Raw genomic sequence first — 23,346 nt, 5'->3', positions numbered from 1 at the left:
TTCAAAGACTCATAAAATAGTAGTAGATTGTGGAGCTAACTGGCAGTCAACATCTTGATTTTCAAGAGTCTGTTTGCATCATTCTCTCCTTCTTTTAAAATTTAGATCCTTTTGGTTCAAAGCTCAATTACACGAATACACTTAACAATTAAAACACTAAAGATCTATACAACCTAACTATTACATCAAATATTTTCTTTTATCCTTAGATCCTGCTACATCAAATATCCAAGAAAGAGTTTGGAATAGATGATAGAACCATCCTTCTGACTTGAAGAATTCAAGCCATGGTGTTCCTTTCCACCAAATTAGATATCTCTTCAAATCATTATATTTTTCCTTTTTCCTCTTCCAACCACTTCTTGGAATAGAGATCCTCCTTTTGCTTGTTGGTCTTCTTCCTCTTTTCCAACTCTTTGAAGGCTTAGAAATTCTTGTCCATTGAAAATCATCATTTTTATTTAAACCATTAGTATCACTTGCACATAAATCATTTTTAAAATAGAAATAAAGTTACAGGAATAAAAATCTCCCACAGGTGCTTTCTTCTGTTCTACGTTCTACCATTTAGGCGTGCCTTCCATTTCATATTTTGTGAGGTGGCCTTGTTTTCTAGCGTCGAGTGATGTTCACAAGACAAATCCTTTTGGACATTGTTCCTTATACCATAATTGTACATATCTTTACTCTATGCCTCAATCATCCTTCTCTTTTCATCAGGGCAGTGATGATCCTTTATTCCATCTTCACTAATGGAATCCTCTAGAAATTCTTTTAACTGCTTTTGGCAAGTCGTGTTCTCTAAAACCAATAAATCTTCATCATATATGAGGCTCCAAAAGATCCCCATCTTTGTTGCAGCTTCCTCTTCAATGTGGATTGCTTCCACTGTTACAACAATTTGGGCCTCTTATTGTGATAGGTTGCAATCCTTCTCATTGTAGTTTTCCAACTCTTCTTGTTCTGCACTACAATCTTCAATGCCTTCCCCTTCTTCAGGGCAACACAACTCAACACCTCCATCCCACTCATCCTCTTTATCATCATCCCATTCATCTATCTCTGCTCCCTATAACTCATGAAAGATCTTATTCAAGGGTTTTTTATCTACTAATATTTCTGCCAGTTCTTCAAGGGATTCTATCTTTCCTTTCTCTAGCAATTCCACTCCTTGTCTAATCCATGACTCATTGGCTTTCGTATTTGAGAATGGCTCTTTCCCACAAGGTGGACATTTATTTTCACCATTCTTTTTCACCTTCTCACAACTCTTTAATGTCGTTGATGTAAATTTCTTTCTCTTTGTCTTCTTATTGTTGCACACCTTGTAATGTTCTAACTTGTACCATAACTCCTCCAATTCAAGTTCTAATTGGTGTAGCTCCTTTTCTTGGTCCTTTGTTATCTTCCGCCTCCACCTTTTTCACCTTTTCCTCCACTTTTGTTATCCTCTTTCTTGCATCATGATATAACTCCATAATCATATTTTTAGCTCCAAAACATATTTGCAACTCTCTTCACCTCTTTGAAGAAATTATCACAAATTTCATAAGCACATCTGCAAATTAATGATCTATGGACCCATACCAAAATGACCTCAACTTAAGCGATTACACTTGACAACATAGATACCAACAAACTACAAGAACAGTACCCTCATTAGGGTAAGTGTTGGCAATTGACACTCATCGGATTCATTTTGTTGTCATTGATGGCAACAAGATTGGATGGAAGTCACACACCGGCATTAGGAGGCATATACCCACAGATACTGGCATTGGAGTATCTAGGGCTACACCGGCACCGACATCAGTACTTGATGGCTACACTGGCACCGACATCAGTACGCACAAGGAAATGGCAGATTGGGGCTCGTCACTGGATTTTGATACCGCTCGTGCAGAGTTCTATGTACTACCTCGGTCGGCATGGGATATGGCATTGGAGATCATGGACGTGAGGATGACAATGCAATACACACATTACATGGCGGAGCATCCGTTTCCTTGGTTGACAGGGCCAGGAGACCCGATACCACCCTTAGAGGAGGTGGTTTATGATGACGATCATTCGGATCCACGGGGGTCGAGAGCAACTGGCGGTCGAGGGCGGGGGAGAGGTGGGGGCAGGATTGGGAGGGTTGGAGGAGGAGTTGGCAGAGGAGATGCGGGCCAAGGGAGAGGTGGTGGCAGGATTGATAGAGGTGGAGGGTGGAGGGGTGTAGGTAGAGGTGGACCCTTGCAGATGGAGGAGGAAATCGATGGGATTGGGGGTGATGAGGGAGAGGCTTCTGACTCCGAGGAGACCAAGGAGGAGGATGAGGAGGAGGTTCCCTTGATTAGGAGGAGGAGAGCAGAGATGGCTCCACCTTCAACTCCACTAAAGGTTGTCCTAGTACAGGTTGCACAAGATCCACAACCTTCACAACAACCGACAGTATAGATTGCAATGCCTCCTCATCAGCAACAGGCACATATAGCAGCCTTGCAGTCTATGGTACATGGGTTACATGGATAGCTCTCACAGGCACAGGCACAGGCACAAATCTCTCAGTTGACGACTGAGTGGGATATAGCGATAGAGAGATATGACCGTGTTGAGGCGTTGGTATAGACTCTACAACAGAAAAATGCCTAGAGGATGACCAGAGAGACAATGAGCGAGCTGATATATCAGACGGGACAAGCTGATTATTACAGGTTGTCTACTTCCAGGTCATTCCTCCAGAGAGACGGGCACAAACCTATGCGCAGAGCTCAAGGCATGGGGGATCATAATGAGGTACAGAGAGTCGGGGTGTTACGACCCCCAGGAGAGATCCAGGTAGTTGTAGCACAGGTGTTGGTATCTCGGGTGCAAATGGAGTGAGTCCTACAGCCTTTGGGGATAGTCATGCGTAGATTAGTGTGCCTCAATACTGTATTATTTTGATATATATATTGATTTATCCAGATGTTTATGTGATTCCTAACCATTTGGGATGTATCTCTTATTTTGATATGATATCTGCGTACTGTTGACAATGATTCTTTTTTATGATCATATGAGATACAACGACAATTTTCTTTTGGATCCATATGTGGTACTCATGCTTGATAATATGATGTTAGATATGTTTATACATGTTATGGATATTTGTGGTATATGATGGATGCATTTACTTTATGATTAAGATGCCTATATGCTTGTCTATATGATTTTATGTTTATGGATGCATATGATTTCTATGTGGTGAATGATTTCATGATGATGTGACCTATATGTTTTGAAGGTGATATATGATATGATGATTTGTTGATTCATGTTTATGCTTATGTATGATGATGAATTATACAATAATTATGTTGTATGTATGATGATATTAATGCATATGGATGTGTATAATGTTCTATGATGTGACTATTTACCCTTTTATGGATGAATACCATGCACAATTATGTTGATATGATGTGATGTAATGGATGTAACATATATTGATGTATGGATGTAATGTTCTTTGAAATGTGTATTTTTATATGATAATGCACCTTATATGCCCTAATATGCAACTACATGTGAGGATAATGATGTGTATTTACATGATATGCAACGAAATACAAGGATTAAGTGACATGTAACTAAATATAATGATTAAATGATGTGCAACTAAATGCGATGATTAAATGATATGCAAACTTAAATGCAATGATGAAATGATGTGCAAAACTAGATGCAATGATGAAATGATATGCAACTAAATACATTATGATAAATGCACTTAAATATACTTAAGATAATAATATTGATGATAATGATGACGAATGCAACCAAATACACTAATGATAATGATAATGAATGCAACTAAATGCACAAATGATAATGATAATGATGATGAATGCAACTAAATGTAATTATGAGAATGATGATAATGATCTATGCAAGTCTAATTGTGCCACGTTGTCGTTCTGTCGGTCAATTGTTTGTGCCCTTTTTTTATCATCATTGCGCTTTTAAAATGTTGAAAGTCAGTACAAACATCGATAGTAAAATTGAACCATGATGACCTGAGTATAACTTACATGGGTTTTGATATTGCAAGATGACACAAGCATCGAGGTATATTTGAACCAAGATGACCAAAGTGTTGCTTGCATAAAATAGGTAAGAGTTAACCTTCATCCTATGAAAATCCGAAATGTCCTTGATGATACGTTACCGATCACTTCTTGAGACAAATTTGTATAGTATTAAAGATTCACTCACAAATAGTAGACAATAAAAATATCAAACTCCCTCCTTCCTTCTCTAGTTTCAAGACATCCTTGAGTCGCTTGGGAGATATGACAACCAAAAATCAAACTACCACAGATGAACATTCACGTTTATTCTTGCCACTTGTCAGATAAAAACATCTTGCTAGTGGATTTTTGTTTGGTTTTTCTATGGATATCACCCGCGTGTTTGGATCTTTTTTTTTTTTTTTAAAGTTCACCATTGATTTTATGATCTTGGTTTTGCAAGATATGTCTCTGTTAGATTGTCTGATTGTTTATGCTCAAAAAAATTAAGTTGCCCCCACTAAGTTTAGGATTTTGCCCCCAGTCTTAGACACAACTTTTGATACGGATACATACACTTGATTACCATGCCATGGTGAGCCATTATGCGGCTGACTTTTTGGACAATTAAGGACAATGACTATGCTAAGTGTATCCAAGATTATATTCGACCGTGGTCCCTACTTCATCTCATGGCTTCTCAGCAAGAGTCAAGATTTTTGCAATATCCTTAACAAGTCTTAACGAAGATCCAATAATACACCGAAAAACCCCTTCATCAAGACACAACAATGTCTCAACGAACATTGGTTCATTGGTGAGGAACATAACTTCGACAAGCTACTTGAAACATCTCACTGAACACTGAAGTCATATCCAAATCACCTTGTCGCTAAGACAACATATAGTCTTATCAATATGGTATTCATTGACAAAGAACATAACTTTGGCTAGCTCCTTAAATAGTCTTATCAAACATCGAAGTTACACCGAAAAACTGCTTGTCGCCAAGACCAACCTGATGTCTTATCGATACCAGCTCCATCGACAGAAAATCACAACTTTGACTACCGACTTGAAAGGTCTTATTGACATCACATGTTACATCGACAAGGGACTTTTGTTGACAAGACCAACCAATCGCTATATTGAAATAGTCTTATCACCACAAAATGAGACTTCGGTGAACTCCTTCGGACAACTTACCGAAACCCCAAGCTACACCAAAATCTTCTTAGCTTTTCGCCAAGGCTCACCAAATCCTACATCAAAATGGTCTTTATCGGTGAAGGAACATGACTTCGGCTACCATCTTGAATTGTCTCATTGAACACTAACCTGGTTACACCGAAATCAGTTCTTTGCCAAGACCACTCCAAAGTCTCACCGAAATGGTAACTCATCAGAGAATGACGTGAATTCTGCTAACTGCTCAAAGAGTCCTACTGAACTTAGATGTTACATCGAAATCCATAGCTTTGCTAGACTTTGCCAAGACATTGAATAGATCACACCGAAATGCTCACTACAAGAACAAAATGCCATCTAACCGAGATTTAAACTAGTGACTTTGAGACACAAATTCTCAACAAATATAAGGTCTGTAGTTTGAACCATAGTTGTCTAGGACCATGACGTAGCCTCTGGTGTGTACATAGAATGGGATTTGGTGCGCTCTTGAGATGTTGATCTATGTTCATGCTGCCTAAAGTCCCTTATGTCACAGTAATTATTGTTGTCATATCTGCTAGAAATAGTAATAGAAAATGAGCCACAACCAAATCAAATATATGGACTGCTCATCATTTAATGATGGGCACACCCCCAACTAGGAGGTCTTAGGTTCAACTTCTAACTAGTCCATAAAAAGTTTAATATATAGACAAAAGTGGTCTGTTGTACAATAATTCATTCAAATACACTAAAAATATATATACATTTGATCAAAATGATAAACCAAAACCCATAATAGGTTTTATTGCAGGACAAAAAACATGAGCTATATTACAAGAACAATAAGAAACATGTACTTTGATTAGAATGCTAGTGCCAAAATCTGGAAAGGGTTTCATTCCAAAGAGTAATATGTGTAGAAAGGAAAAGGTATAACGTTGACAAATTGAAATCCAACCATATTGAATTCAAACATAGAACATCAAAAGAGTAATAACAATATTAAACTTGAAGCCCACGTGCCACCTGGCCAATAAATAAGTAAATCCCAACATAAGATGAATCCCAACCAAAACAAACAAACCATAAATTAATTGATAGATAGAGTTTGACTTGGTCTGGTTGGCTTCACATATAAACCACAAATTAGAATATCTCAACTTGACATGTATATCTCAACTTAAAATTTAAAATCATATTGTTTCAACTTTGATTTGACTGTTGAAGAAGCATGGGGTTTGAACCTATGTGAGACGATTGTTTATTTGGAAGAAAATAGTCTCACCCTAAATTGTTTTTTTGATGAAAGCAACTCATAGCAGAATGTGTGGGATATCTTTAGAACTGTGCATTCTTTGTAGAGGGAAGAGGGTGCAAATGGTAACAAAAGTAAACAACCAGAAAATGAAAACTAGGCCAAGAATATTTTGGGAGTCATTGTATCAAAATGAGTGATTGTAAAGACAAACTCAAAATATTGAATGGGTTTTATGAACAAATCCAAGCCGACATGGAACACACATTATAATGAGTTTGTATAGGTGAATTTATGGCAGACACAATAAAAGAGAAAACAAGCCATACACTTTGGGAAACTAAACCCCATTGTGATGATTAGATAACCCAATCTATAAAACTATAAAAAAATAGTTTACTTTTTAAAACTTTTTAAGATTAAGGACCATTTCAACTCACAATGGATGTGAATTAGGAGGAAACTACAAAGAATAGTTTGCAAAACATGATAGTCGATTATGATTGACTAGTTATACAACCAAAGAACTGGTATTGGAATTCTCATGAAACTCATCTACAACTTTTTTTAACACTTCTACAGACTGACGCTTCTTTAGGGTGTCTCTAATTTAAATGAGAATATAAAGTTGAAAAAAATTGAACTAGTTTCAAGCATCTGAATTGAAATACTCAAATCATTTTAAAAGTAAAACAAAGAAATAAAGTTTAAAATCTAGCAACATATTCATGGATTTTATGAGGATCGGGTATTTTTAGAATTATCAATCACTTGGATATATTCATGCATTTTGTAATCCCTGCAAACACCAAACACCCAAACTAATTAGTGGAAACTAAATACTTGTTGACTTAAAAACTAATGGTAGATCAATAGAAACATTTATAATAACAAAAAACACATTTAAATGTATATTTGGAGCTTGTTGGAACTTAGAATCCTTCCTTGAGATTGAACCATCTATTCAATTGAATACATCATAGAAAATTCGTTGATAGTCAAAGAAAGTTGTAAATGTAGATCACCAACAAAGGCAACCACTAGTGCAATAGGACTAGAAAGATGACATACATATTAGAGCACTAGAGGAAATTAGAGATAGAGTACCCAAAAGTGGCAAGAGGCGAGAAAGAAGAGTTCCTCAATTTGATTGAGGAACCGAAGCAACAAGAAGAAACTAAAAATGAGGAAGTTATTGATGTAGAAACCTCAATCTCTAAAGTTAGAACCCAAACTAAAAATAGCTAAAAATCCCCTCCACATAACATAATTTACAAACACAAACCATAAGTCTAAAGATACAAAATCTCCAATCTAAGCACAAAACCCAAACTAGACACATGACTAAATAGAGAGACTAAAATAGAAACAAGTTTAAGATATGAATGAGAATTTTTTTAATGAAATTCATTAAAATAAAATTTAGACTGGTTATCAATCATGACTAAAATCAATTAATAGATCTAGTGATGAACGAATAAATAGACACAAATTAACATAACATTTCAAGAGCATCATGATAAAAAAGGCTCCTCATTGAGGTACATGGATGTGTTAGGGTTTTCAACAATGGAAGCCTATGGGGTACATGGATGTGTTAAGGTTTACAACAATGGGAGCCTCAAAATGATCTATAGTGATTAATTGGTTAAGACAATGACTATATCAAATGAGAATATATGAGATTTACAAAGATTTAAATATATATTTCCAGGAACCGACATACCTCACAAATTCCTTGCAAAATGAGGCAACCGATCAAACTGGAGCTCTTTCAACTTGTTTTCAGATTCAGAAGCTTCTGCATGCTCATTGTCGTCCAACAATTGTTGAGCACTATGCAGTGTCGATAGGACATCTTCTGCAGCAGATGCCTTTATATTATGTTTGGTCTTGGGCTCACTTACCCTGATTTTCATGTTGTAAATATAGTGCTCCAGAGTCTCTCTAGCCAGATTCTTCTTTTTAACTTTTTCATCATCCTCTCGAAATTTATCAGCATCAGCTATCATTTTATCTATCTCCTCTTTGCTCAGTCTTCCACATGCGTTGGTTATTGTAATCTCTTTACTTGATCCACTACCCTCGGCCTCTGCAGAGGCTGTGAGAACATCATCCTCGCTTATTTGAAAACAAATCTTGACACTTGGCACCCCACATCTGGCCGGCGGAATTCCACGCAATACAAATTCACCTAACAAATTATTTTGTGCAGTCAATGGTCTCTCTCCTTCATAGAGGGGAATAGTTACTCCAGTCTGATTATCATAGGTTGTAGTGACACATAACCCTATCTGACAGGGAATTGGGGTAGCTCGATGAACAACTACGGTGATAACACTAGAGCCAGTTTCGATTCCAAGGCTCAAAGGTATAACATCCGTGAGCGTTAGGGACACAACTTCATTGTTCAATGCTGTCGCCTGTACGCCCGCAACATAAGCAATTTCCTCGTCAGGGTTTACTTTGTTGCATAGCTCTTCTTGCCCAAAATTTGGTCTAAGTAGTTCCTGCAACTTTGTTATACACGATGAACCTCCCTTTAATACAATGTCGTCTATTTTATCGTTGCTCATGTGGGCATCCTCTACGCATTCTTTCACTATTTCCATGCACTTCTCAAATAAGTCTAGGTTGAGCTCCTCGAACTTGGCTCTACTAACCTTTATTAAAAAGGCGTTTCCCTCGTAGAGACGGTCGATGTCGATGACTGTGTCTTCTTGAGAGGACAATCTCCTCTTTGCTCTCTCACATTTTGAACGAAGCCTTCAAAGTGCTTTGGCATTCCCACTCATAGCCTACTTGTATTTTCTGTTGAACTTTTGAACACAATACTTAAGCATTATGTTATCAAAATCCTGACCTCCCAAGTGCATATCCCCTCTAACAGCCTTGACAACAATCTTACCCTTTTGAACAGACAGAGCCGACACATCAAACGTTCCTCCACCAAAATCGAAGACGAGAATGCTTCTTTCTCCAACAAATACATCATGGAAGCCATAAGTTATAGCTGCAGCTGTTGGTTCGTTAATTATTCTCATGACATTGAGGCCTGCAATCATACCAACATCCTTTGTGGCTCTCTTTTGCGCATCATTAAAATAAGCAGGCACAGTAATAACTGCATTCTTCACCTCGCACTTAAGATATTTTTCAGAAATGCTCTTCATTTTCATGAGCAGCATGGATGAGATCTCTTCAGATGAAAATAACTTATTTTTCGCCTTTGTAAGTGGCTTGGATGAGAGGCTTATCATCCTTCCCTTGGATGATAACAAAAGGCAAGAATTTCATATCGTCTTGCACACAAGAATCAAAGAATCGCCTTCCAATAAGTCGCTTGGCGTCAAAGACAGTGTTAAGAGGATTGATTGAAATCTGGAACTTGGCATCATCGCCAATAAGTCTCTGGGAGGAGGTAAAAGCAACCATGGAAGGAGTGGTTCTGTTTCCTTGCTCATTAACAATAATCTCAGCCATGTTATGTTGCGACTGCACATGAAGATACAAATACATCATATAGATATAACTAAACCGACTGATAATATAAAGAGTCATTATACAAAATTTATTTATCTTTTCTTTTAATTATACTACACAAAATTGTAAAATAAATCTAATTTTTCAATCTATTCACTAAGTTAAGGGTCAATTCAGAGTGCAAACTTTAAATAAAGCAGCCCACACATTCTCAATTTCAAAATAAAAACTTATAAAGCAAATGTTTCCAATAAATATTGACAAAACATAAGGTAATAATAAATATTATGAAAAATTAATCAATTTGGTAAAAAGTGCATTAAGAATTCTACATAAATATAAGTTAAGGTTTGTTTGGTTGAGACTTTTACATGGGGTTAAAGTTTCCTTCATAGCTCCGTCGTCCTGTATATTGTAAGACATTAACATCAAATATTGAAGCCATTGGGTAAGTTGTCTTGCACAATATTCAGAGCCACTAGGAAGATCAATGCATGGATGTTTGCATTTGAGACTTTTTCAACTTATGAACATGGCTTGAGAGATTGAGAAGTTGATGAACAATTATAGATTAAGATTAAATAAATGAAGGTCAAATTATATATATATATAATTAAAAAGTTTATTGTTTTAAACATTCATACAATTTTTTTAAATATAATTGTTTAATATTAAATAAGTACATTATTTATTACTTGTATACCATTTTCAATAAATTCTAATTTAATACCATTGTCAAAGATGTTTTTGTCAATTTATAGGATCATTTGATTCTCACATTTGAAACTTAGGTTCCATTTACGAAGGATATCATAGTGTTGGTAGGAAATGCTAATGTTATTCTTACTTTGATGATAATGGAAATGTGCAATAGGCATGTGGGTAAAGATGTTGGAAAGTAGGGAAGAATAAAAGTAGTTAGATTACATTTGAAGATTAGAGGAGAAAGTAATCAAGTTATTGTAGTGAAAGATGGAGAGGATGAAGTAGCCCCATGTAATGATGAAGAAGGTGAGAAGGAGAGAAGAAGGAGAGACATTCAATTTTTATAGTAATGTCATAGTAGGAGGAATATGAGTTTGAATGTAATTGGAATACTATCCTTCATTGATAGTGTTAGTTAAACTGATAACCTTGCAAAATGGATTGTATGGGACATGGGTTCCATGAAAAAAAATTCATAATTAAGAATAGAAGCCCAATAAGGTCCCTCACTATTTAATCTAAAAAGATACAATTTTCATACAAATTCCAGCTTCTTCTTCTATTTTTTTTCCCTCTTATTCTTATTATAGTCCCATTAACTTAATTTGATTACTTGTGATGTTAATATATAAAATTTGTTGACAAGTGATAGAAAAATGTCTATGAGTATGATAAATATTTTTGTGAAAGAAAAAAAAAATGTCTATGGATATCTAAGTTTCAACCTCATATGAAACACTTTTTGTAGATATAATATGCATATAGAGGTTTCTTATTTTACCTTTATTTCTAAAGAGATCTATATTGTTTGATTGTAAGTTGTTGACTTGTGTAGACTTTGACAAGACTATTGCTTTCAAAACAATAAAGTGGAGACTAATCTTGATTATCAATAGGCCTTGAACATTTAGATTTTTGTATGAGAAATTAGATTTTTTCATTTTGCCCAACAAATATTCATTGATAAGGCATTTGAGAGTTTGAAGTTCAATTAAATTTCAAATAGATTTAAGATGAGTAAGTCGAGAAAACTCTATAATTGAAATTAATAAAATGATTTTATAATTGACTAAATTTTGGAATTGATAGTTAAAATAAATGCCAAGGTGATGCCATGATTTTCTAACTTATTATCGCTATCAATTTTTTTCATAATTAGCATTCACAAGTAATCAATTGAGTTAATTGGAATATAGGAAAACAAATATTTTAACTAAAATTTGTATGAAATATGTATCTTTTTAGATTGATTAGTGGCGGATCTTATTGGGGTCCCTATCTTTAATCATGAATATTTGGTCATGGGACCCATGTCCCTACAATCCATTTTGTAGGATTATCACTTTAACTAACACTACCAATGAGGGATACTTTTACAATTATATGCAAACTCACATTTATCCTACTATTGCATTACTATAAAAGTTGAATGCCTCTTCTCACCTTCTTCCTCATTATATAGTGTATTTGTTTCATCTTCTTTATCTTTCACTACTATAAGTTCATTACTTTCTCCCTTGATCTTCACCTATAAGATAACTATTTTAATTCCTCCATACTTTTCAACATCATTACCCACATGTCTATTGCACGTTATCATTGGAGTAATAATAACACTCTAGCATTTCCTACCAACATTAAGATATTCTTGGTAAATTGAACCTAAGTCTCCAACATGAGAATCAAGTGATCATATAAATTAGCTAGAACCTTTGACAATTTATATAAATTTTATTTTTTATTGATAAAGTGTCAACACTATTGTTGGTCAAGTCCATGAGCTCACCAGCCTAACGAAAGTACCAAGCACATTTGTTTCTATGGCGGTTGCTTTACACAACCAGACTTTATTTTGTTTCTTTGCCATATATTAAAGTATTAAAGTCTTTACCGTAGAGGAAACAGTCTATTCTGAATTGACTGCACATTAATAAAAATTCATGATGACTGCAACACAAGTGCAATAGTTGTCTTAATAAGAATTCAGCTGGCATTGGCATTCTTATTGAAACATGTACACGTCTGTTTGTGCTTGTACGGGGACTTGTTTGTGCTCTGCATTTCCGAAGATTCGTTCAGGGTTTTGAAGCATTTGGCATTTAAAACTTTTATTTATTTATTTTCCATATCTTATAAAATCTATATTCTAAGTTGAATACACAAGAATAGATACTGTTAAAGTAAATAATCATAGATTTGACGACAGCCCATTAAAATATGGCTTATTGTTCACATTTAGTTATTATCAGTTCCTGCGGATAGGCAGGTGACTAATGCATTCAGAATGTACTTCATTTTTCCTTTCAATCAGAATAAAATATTAAAATATATTTGTTGTATTTGTATAGTTTAGAATTAAGAATATATTTATGTTATTTAATATTGTTATTATTTATTTCATTTTTTATTGGTTGGTGTAAGTGATTAATTTATTTTCATTATTTTTTTTAAACACTTCAAACATTGATAAAAGAACGGAAATAATTACATTCTGATCACATGAAGATTACAACTGTAGTGGGTACAGGGCAAAGTAATAGTTTTAAATGCTTATTAATTATATTGCAATTACCTATGTTGGGAATGTGAAGCCCAACAGTCACAAGACCTTTCGGATTCTCTCAACTCTTTGTTTCCCAACTAAATATGATTCTTTAAATGCATGTGTGCAGCCATGTATGAGGTAGTAGATTGGATATCAAATAATAGAAGTTATTCCCTGCTTTCTAGTGGATGTAGCCATTAATGGTGAACCACGTAAATGACTGTGTTATGCGTTGTTGTCTTTTCGTTTATGTTATAGTTTTTTTATTTTATTGTTAATTATAATGTCTTCTCTGCTCACTCAAAACTAACAATTGGTATCAGAGTCATGTTTGGCTTGAGCAGAGAGTAATGTTGTGCAAATGGAAGCTAAAATGAAACGCCATATACATTGGTGGGATGGATGGAAAGATGAGGAGGATTCGGCTGAAGAAGAGGACGTCGAGGTGAGTGAAGATGAGTTTGAAGAAGATGATACATATGATTTCGAAAAATATCAAGAAGAGAAAATTATGCGGTTAAAGGAGGAAAATTTCTTACTGACGGATCAGTTTTATTTTATAGAGGATACCTTGGCAAGAATTTTGGAGGTTGAGACTTCGAGACATTTAAGAGAAAAAGAACTGATGGAAATCTTAAATGGAGCAAAAGTAAATAAAGGCAACCTTGATGATATACTGGTTGATAGGCATGTTGAGATGGAGAATCTCATAATAGCTCTAGAAGATCATCATAGCAATACGCAAGCCAAGATATTTTCTCTTCAAGAAGATTTGCAAAACGCTTCTTTGAGAGAAGCTAAGCTTCAGACCAAGTTGAAAGATGTTGAAGAAAAATTGTTGAATACCCAAATAGAGGTTATGGCTGAAGAGGGAGAAGACCTTTGTGCAGACAATTTCGTAGAAGAATATGAACCCATGGAATTGGATGACGAAGTGCAGGATGAAAGAAGTTTTGATCAAATTATGATTGATGCAAGGGGAGCTACTTCTGTAAATAAAAAGCTTCGTGATCATGATACAGACAATGATGTTGATTTCAGGCCATGGCGAAGACAACGTGTTGAGCCTCCAATCTCTGACCAGATTGAGGATAATGAGCCTCGTGATGTGGCGTGAGAGTTTTCCCAGACCAAGTCTGGTTTGGGCCTTGTTTTGGATTGTTCTCAGGTTGTGGCAGAGATGGAAGTTGACCTCATTGAAGAGAGATTCACCAAGGAGGCAGAGTATGAAGAAAACGATGGCAACGACATGGTTTCAGAGGTATTTGGGCATCCTGGGGAATTTGCTACGGAGTTTGTCTCCCAAGATGAGGAGAATATTACTCTGCAAAAAGTGCCTGTCAAAATGGGCATCGAGAAGAGGTATGATGCGGAGGAGCCCATACGAGGTTGGAGAATATGGGCTGATGAGGTTTTGGAAGCCACGAGGCCTGCTGGTAGTGTCGCTTTTGTGCAAAAAACAACGGAAGGATGTGAGGAAAGGGTCTTACATATTTTTGTTCCAGCAATTGGAGATCAACATTCTGGTTTTTATGGGGCCATTGAAAGCCCATCACCTGCGCAGGATGCTTTGCTCAGGGTTCATGCAAAGATTATCAAAGATATGGAAACTAGGAAGGATGCTAATGACATTATCGATACTCCATTGATTGTTCCCAATAACCAAGACTGGAGATTGGAGGCTGCAAGTATTTTTGAATTTGTTTTTGTTTTTGCCCAACTGGAATGCGAGAAGTCCAGAATTGTTATTAATATGGAAGGGCAAAGGACAACACCCTCTGTAGTTTCTTATACAAGAAACGAGGCCAGGCTTGTAGAGGAAAAAAGGAGTGAGGAAGATAAACCGACGTGGCTTAGCTTTCTCCAAAGGTTATGTGTGATGGGGCCTAGGCATATTGGTCCCAATATTTTGCTATCCCTTGAAATTCCAACCCGGGGGGGAGACATAAAATGTTTGGGTGGTATTTACACTTCAAGCATTGGGCGTCTTTTGGAGGACAAGATAGGCCAAAGCACTGCAGAAGTTATACCAACTGTAGGTGGTGCAACACTTTCTCCAACAACCGTTAAGGATGGAGAAGAAAATAATTTTCGTGTGAATTCAAAATTGCAATTTGCACTGGTGGACCAGTCTATCTCCAGCAGCTCTGTAAAATCCCGGCACTTCAGCACCCCAGACAAGGCTCGCCATGAACTTGTGGAGCAAAGAGGGCAGAGGTTACCACTCTCATCACAAAGATCACATTCAGTTTCTCCGCAACGAACACAGTTGGCAGCTTCTAGAAGGTCTAGTTTCGATGCTCAGCAAGAAAGAGGGCAGAATTTGCCTCAGCGGCATCAGGCATCTCCCTTACAGCAGGGATGTAACTCTTCACAGTCTGGACAAAAGGAATTGCCAGAGAGTACGTTTCCAAGTGAATTAACAAATGGAGATTATATTAACATTCTTCAGTCCTTGGGGCAAACAATTCACATATTAAAACCCACAAGAGAAATAACTTATTGGAATCGCTTTGTGGAACTGCTTTATGGATATTCGACATCAGAACCAGTTGGTCAGAACGCTATTGAACTTCTTGTGCACCAGAATAATTTTGATGTGGCAAATAGTATTATAGATCGAATCACAGTTGAAGAAAGTTAGAAGGGTCAATTTCCACTTGAAACGAACTTTGGAAAATCATTTTCAGCTGTAACATCCAATACACCATTTTATGATGAGGTAAATCTTACTCATTTTGGTGACAAGATGCTAGTTGCAAGGGGTGGATGTGGAGGAATTAGCTTCGATGAAATCTGCCAAAATAATAGAAGACTGTTGAGAGCTGTAAATATAGTTGACATCTGGGATGGCATTGATCATGCCCACCTTTACCAGCATGTGGAAATTATGATGGAGTGTGCTGGTTATAGTGCTGAAAAAATTGTTTTAAAAATGGAAGATGTTCAACAGTTAAGTTTTCTTCAGTCTGACGTGCTCTGGAGAAAATTAATCCGAAGTGTACGCGAGCGAAAATTCGCAAAGTTAAAATCTAGCAGACTGGTTGTGTTATCAATTTAGAATAGGAATGCAGGGAATGTCATCATGCATGCCTGTGCCGGTTGGCCTTCACGGGGGAGATTGTTGGGAATGTGAAGCCCAACAGTCACAAGACCTTTCGGATTCTCTCAACTCTTTGTTTCCCAACTAAATATGATTCTTTAAATGCATGTGTGCAACCATGTATGAGGTAGTAGATTGGATATCAAATAATAGAAGTTATTCCCTGCTTTCTAGTGGATGTAGCCATTAATGGTGAACCACATAAATGACTGTGTTATGCGTTGTTGTCTTTTCGTTTATGTTATAGTTTCTTTATTTTGTTGTTAATTATAATGTCTTCTCTGCTCACTCAAAACTAACAACCTAGTCAATGCATACTTAATGCTCTGTATTATTTGGTTTTAAACAATTTTAGCAATGCCTGTTTGTTTCTACACATTCTCACTAGTTTCAGGAACATTTAACTTCTACAAAGATTTCTTGATGTGGTATTCTTATAATAGCTGCTCCCTGTATTATGTTAGGGTTTTTACACTTTCACTCTATTATATATTTGATTTGATTTTCACGGTCAATCGCTTCTTAAATGTGTGTAACATGAAATTTAACGGTAACAATTTTCTTTTTTTAGTTCTGTTTGAAATTGAATGGTTTAGTTTAGTTTTCCGTGTATTGAACAGATATTGTATACAAAGCTTACTCATTGTTGTGAAATTTATTGTAAATATTCCATATTTTTCAATGTAAGATGCCAGTTTTGGTTTTTGAAATTCTCTATTGGTATTAGTAATTAATTATGCCATTAATCCCAAAGAGGTTTCTAAGCTTATGAAATTTACTACAAGATCCTTCATTAGCTAGACTGTTTCCTCTATTTTTTGGGCATGAGAAGTACTTATTGTAGAAATTAGCTAACTACTTTCGTTCATGTTGTGAAATTTACTGCAAATAATCTTTATTGTTGGTAGATACAAAACGTACTCTTTATATGATTATTATTTCTTGATGGAAGAAGCCAGTGTTTGTTGATAAAATCTGTCCCCATGTGCTTTTCTTTATTTAACATCACTCTGCCCCAACAATAACTCTTAATTACTTTTCAAGCCTTAAAGTAATGAAATTTATGACAATATTTTTCATTAAATGGAGTTTGTTTTAAACTTTGGGTAAGAACAGAGTTTCCATTATTTATCAGTGTAATAAATACTTATAATTCTTAATTGCTAGTAAGTCTATGATTCATGAAACTTATGACAATATTTTTCACCATTTGTGTTTATTGGCTTTATTTTATTTTTGTTAGATTTGGAACAAATTCTTAACATAATATTTTGTTTGTCTTTGCGTATACAACATCATATAATTTTAAAATAACAACAATGCAAAATTATTGTAACTAGGAATTTGGATAAAAGATTCAAAGCCTAACATTAGCCAACCACGAAAGCTAACAAGCTATGAAAAATATTCCTAATCCAATCAATGAAAGCATGAAGACAAAATTCAACATAAATTAAACGCAAACCGTAACATAGAATTTCTTCCATGTGATTCCATTGTCCTTCTTTCACCTTCAAATGTGATTTTGTGGGTTTCACCTACAAGTGCAAATGCAAGTGGAAGCAAGATTGTGAGATGAAAACGACAACATAAAGTTACTCAAAGCATGGTTGTCGAAAATAAGCAATGAGAGCTCAATTTATAGACTTTTGAAATCACATTGAATGGACAAGATAAACTCAATCTAACGGTTGAGATTTCATGCAAGGATGAGTTAAAAGAAAAATTATCATTAGAAGTGAAGAGAAAAAAGCATTAAATAAAAAAGAAAATCGAAACTTCCATTTGCACTCCAAATATTCCATTTAAACTTGACACAAACTATCACAAATGGAGAGAAAAGGGGAGAGGTGAAAATGAGGTGGAATTAATTTTCCACTCAACTCAAATTAGCCAATTAATATATAAAAATATTAATTGTGACATGGACAAAAATGGTGAATAAATAAATATAAATTTATTTTTTCAAAAAAAGACACATTAACAAAAGAGTTGAATAATTATTTAATTAATCAACCTAAGGGAAATGGTTTGAATAATTTAAGATACCAACCCGATTGTTGAATTAGGTCCTAATAGTGATGATTGATTGACTAATAATTGATAAAAATTAATGACAATTGACCTAGGTTGACAACAAAATAAGATGGAGATCGAAAAAGACCAAGATTGATAATGATTTTGATAAGAGATTGATAAGATCGTTTGATAAAATGCCATGAAAGGCTGATAGAGTGTCACAGAGGACCGATTGAAATGGATTGATAAAGAGGTTGATAATTAATGACTGATTAAGTATGATTGAATATATACTAACAACAATTTTATTTTTTCAATTAGTTTTACTAAGCACAACCAAATTCGTTATAAAAAAGGAGACACATAGCGTCAAGTTCTTACCTAAAGTGTAAAGAGGTAGAGAGGAAGAAGAGGGAAAGAAATAGATAGAGGGATAGAGAAAGGTCAATGGAGAAACAAAAATAGAGAGATAGATATAAGAAGATAAACAAATAGAAAGGAAGAGGTAGAGAGAGCTAAAGAGATAGATAAGTATATAGGGAGGGAGAGATAGAGGAAGAGATAGATAGATATAGAGAGAGAGGGAGAGAGAGTGAACTTCCTTATTTAAAGTCTATATTTTGAATAAATCATTGATCAAATAATAGATTGAAAAATTATTACAATTATATAAATCATATACATTTATGTGTACTATAATTTTAACAATAGACCAAATAAACTATATATATATATATATATATATATATATATAAGAGACACAAGCATCGTGTTCCTGTCGATGGTGTGTTGTCGGAGGCTATAATGTGGACCATGTTAAAATGCATGCTATAATATAGAGCATGTGGATGAACATGTTAAAATGTTGAAGGAAGTTTTCTGGAAAGTTTAAGATACATGATATCTATTGTATGATATTGTTACGTGATGTACGAAGTTGTGGAGGTACAATAATCTTGAGTCATTGCATGCCTTCATTCACTAAACAAAGAGAAACAAGGGTAACATGATCATTAGGTGAAAGAGTGTGAACTGTGATGACATCATTACCATGATCATTACAATCCATGAGAAGAATGCACTCGAAGCTCCCTGAATTGGATTTGAAACTTATACATTTAGATATTTTGAACTATTTTTTGGGGGGTGCATTATTATTAACCTGCATAAAATATATGCATCGAATTAACATTATCATTCAGCATTCTCTGTATGTCTAATGATAACAATAGAACAAAAGTGTGAGACAATATCCTTTAAAAAGGTTGTTGGAGGAAGAAAAAAAACATCATTCTCATTATTACTTTAAAAAATAAAGAGAAAAATACATCTAACATTTCCATTATAGCCAGAAAAGCACATATTCTTACAACTATTCAATTGTGTGGGTTGATTGAACAGGAATTGTTTTGTAGCAAATAGTGTATAAGCAAGAAGGGGAGGTCACTTAATTAAAAAAACTAAATAATTTTCAGGTTGTAGGCAATACAAAACTCGTTACATGTCGCGAATTTATTTTTGTTTGTTTGCAAAACATAGTTATCCTTCGCTCTTGATCAGATATTGTGAACAGAAGATGTTACTTAATTGAAAACCAAGATAGGAGTCTGTCTGAGCAATATATCAGTTAAAGCCGAAACAATTGTATTTGACAGATGATAAGATAGAGAATCAACCTATAAGATCACAACAAAAATTAGTGATTTTATAGAAATTGCAAGACTTTTCATTGCTTTAGACTGGAATATAGAATTAACAAAATGTCAAAAGATAGCTGTATTCTGAATAAACTTTTTATCGTTGTTGCGTTTGTCGTATGCTTTGTAGCTTCAGGTCCATTGATTTAAATAATTTCTCCATCAATCCAAGCTACTGCCTGCATTAAGTTAAAAATATTATGGTGAGTATTAAAGCGCAAAGTGCATAAAATCATTTGTTTTTGTCATAATTTGGTAGAAAGCCAAAGTTTGTAATGAGGGTGTGTTTTTCTATTACTGAGATCGGGAATGTATGCAAATAGTTGAAACACAATATAAGTTTTACAATAAATCACAAAATTCATGAAATAAATCTTACTGGCTACATTTCCCAAAAAATGAATCAAGTTGGCATGGGCGGGCTTGTACTATGTGCAAGAGAACCAGTGTTGTTGCTTTATGCCTTATGGTTCGAAGTTCTAATGCACTGCAAAAATAAAACAACCACGTCAGTATACATATTTCAAAAAATGATCAATTACTCACATGATATAAACTTTAAAATCAAATAGTGACATATTTGGAACCACTGGATTTCTTTGTCTAGATTGAAGGAAGATATCAGAATAGAAACAGAAAACAAAACAATAAATCCATGCTTCAGCACAAAAACAGATTTTTTTTTAATAATTCCTTGAATCGATTACAATCATTCTTTTATTTATAGAAGATTTGAAATCCTTCTAGAATATCTATCTACTAGTCTATCATGCAAAGATAAAGTTTTACGGTAGAAGCTGTGCATGTGTGGAGGATAGAAAAACTGTTTTTTTTAAGCTGTGCATGCGTGGAGGATAGAAAAACTGATTTTTTGAATAATAAAGAAATTACTAAATTTAGTTTTATTTGTCTGCAGAGGAAACTAACGTCTTCTAACATAGATGAGCATTCAAAGAGGAGATGACATGAGGTATTTGATGTAGTAGCTGGTGAAAGCAAAATATCATGGTGAGAAATTACAAGGCAGTGCTCCAAGTGAAACCTTAATGTTGTTACAATTCGAGACACGTGTTCAATGTTTTTAATATTTGGTCCTTTGCCAAGTATATTCTTTGGAAGTCTCGCAAACAAAAATTAAACAATGGCTTCCATTTTATTCTAATTCGCTAATAAGAAAGTGTTATTCTTAGATACAAACATTATAAACAAATGGGGAGATGAACTCTTTGATGAGACGCAAGATAAATTCAACAATCAAATAGCCAGTACCTTTGTCATTCAAGTGGGCAACTCTGACTTTTTTTGTTCAATTTCTGGATTCAGAAGCAAGGAAACAACACCAGAATTGCAATTGGTTTTGTATTTTGAAGTACATTGTGTCCATTAAAGATTAGATTTTCTTTGCCTATGCTGATATTGAATAAGGCTTCTGAATTAAATTGTGTTTGAATTTTTTGGCATCAATTCCAAAAGCAATATTCTATATATTATGAATTTATGCTCAGTTTTAAGCCCTGTGCTGAAAACCCAGGCTCTTGTTATAACTGGGTAGCGATACTAAGTTTTCTATTATATGCTATCTGTCATGTAAAATATTCTTTTCTCAGTTGAAAATTCTGTTACGGTTTGCGTTTAATTTCTGTTGAATTTTGTCTTCATGCTTTCATTGATTGGATTAGGAATGTTTTTCATAGCTTGTTAGCTTTCGTAATTAGAATCTTTTATCCAATTCCTAGTTAAAATAATTTTACATTATTATTATTTTAAAATTATATGATATTGTATATGCAAAATCAGGCAAAATAATATGTTAAGAATTTGTTCCAAATCTAGCACAGATAAAATAAAGCCAATAAAGACAGATAGTGAAAAATATTGTCGTAAGTTTCATCAATCAGATACTTAACTAGCAATCAAGAATTATAAGTTGGGCACAACAATTTGTTTTTTTAAATTATCCTGGAAGAATTAAAAAATAACACTGAAAATCGACAGAGTCGTCAGTATTTACAGTAAAATAACGTTTATATTCGTTTAAGAATAATGATTATTTACAGTATATTTAGCAGCATGCAAAAAAACAGAGTTAGCTAATTTCTACAATGAGTATTTATTACACTGAGAAATAATGGAAACTCTGTTCTTACCCAGAGTTTAAAATAAACTAATCCATTTAATGAAAAATATTGCCATAAATTTCATTACTCTGAGGCTTGAAAAGTAATTAAGAGTTATTGCTAGGGCAGAATGATGTTAAATAAAGAAAAGCACCTGGGGACAAATTTTGTCGACAAACATTGGCTTCTTCCATCAAGAAATAATAATCATATAAAGAAATAATGAGTACGTTCTGTATCTAAGTCAACAATAAAGATTATTTGCAGTAAATTTCACAACATGAACGGAAGTAGTTAGCTAATTTCTACAATAAGTACTTATAATGTCAAAAAAAAATAGAGGAAACCCTCTTCTTGCCCAACATTCCAGAGCAAACAGTCTAGCAAACGAAGGATCTTGTAGTAAATTTCATATGCTTAGAAACCCTCTTCTTGCCCAACATTCCAGAGCAAACAGTCTAGCTAACGAAGGATAGTAAATTTCATATGCTTAGAAACCTCTTTGGAATTAATGGCCTAAATAAGTGGCATCTTACATTGAGAAATATGGTGTGTTTACAGTAAAATGTTTTTCACAACAATGAGTAAGCTTTTGTATACAATATCTGTTCAACACAAAAAAAAACTAAACTAAACCCTTCAATTTCAAACAGAACTAAAACAAGAAAACCGTTACCGTTAAATTTAATCTTACAGATGTTTAAGAAGTGATCGACCATGTAAATCAAATCAAATATATGATAGAGTGAAAGTGAAAAAACCCTAACACAATACAAGGAGGAGCTATAAGAATACCCTGTTAGCATTCAAGACTGCCACATCAAGAAATCTTTGTAGAAGTTAAATGTTCCTGAAACTAGTGAGAATGTGGGCATTGTTGCAGAAACTCTAATCTACCGAACTCTATCGAATTCGCACACAGAAAATTGCTAAAATTGTTTAAAACCAAATGATAGAGAGCATTAAGTATGCATTGAATAGGTAATCGCAATATAATTAATAAGCATTTAAAATTATTACTTTGCCCTGTACCCACTACAGTTGTAATCCCCATGTGATCAGAATGTAATTATTTCCGTTCTTTTATCAATGTTTGAGGTGTTTAAAAAAAATAATGAAAATGAATTAATCACTTACACCAACCAATAAAAAATGAAATAAATAATAACAATATTAAATGACATAAATAAATTCTTAATTCTAAATTATATA

General features: G+C 34.4%; 1 pseudogene; it reads right to left on the bottom strand.

Annotated features, from left to right (window-relative positions):
* Nucleotides 1-8,192: 8,192 nt before the first annotated feature.
* Nucleotides 8,193-9,948, bottom strand: LOC131031502 (heat shock cognate 70 kDa protein 2-like; annotated as a pseudogene).
* Nucleotides 9,949-23,346: the final 13,398 nt, after the last annotated feature.

The sequence above is a fragment of the Cryptomeria japonica genome, chromosome 10, assembly GCF_030272615.1.
Source record: "Cryptomeria japonica chromosome 10, Sugi_1.0, whole genome shotgun sequence".
In the NCBI taxonomy this organism is placed as follows: domain Eukaryota; kingdom Viridiplantae; phylum Streptophyta; class Pinopsida; order Cupressales; family Cupressaceae; genus Cryptomeria; species Cryptomeria japonica.
Note: the sequence above shows the minus strand (reverse complement) of the source record. Positions and strands in the feature narration are given on the sequence as shown.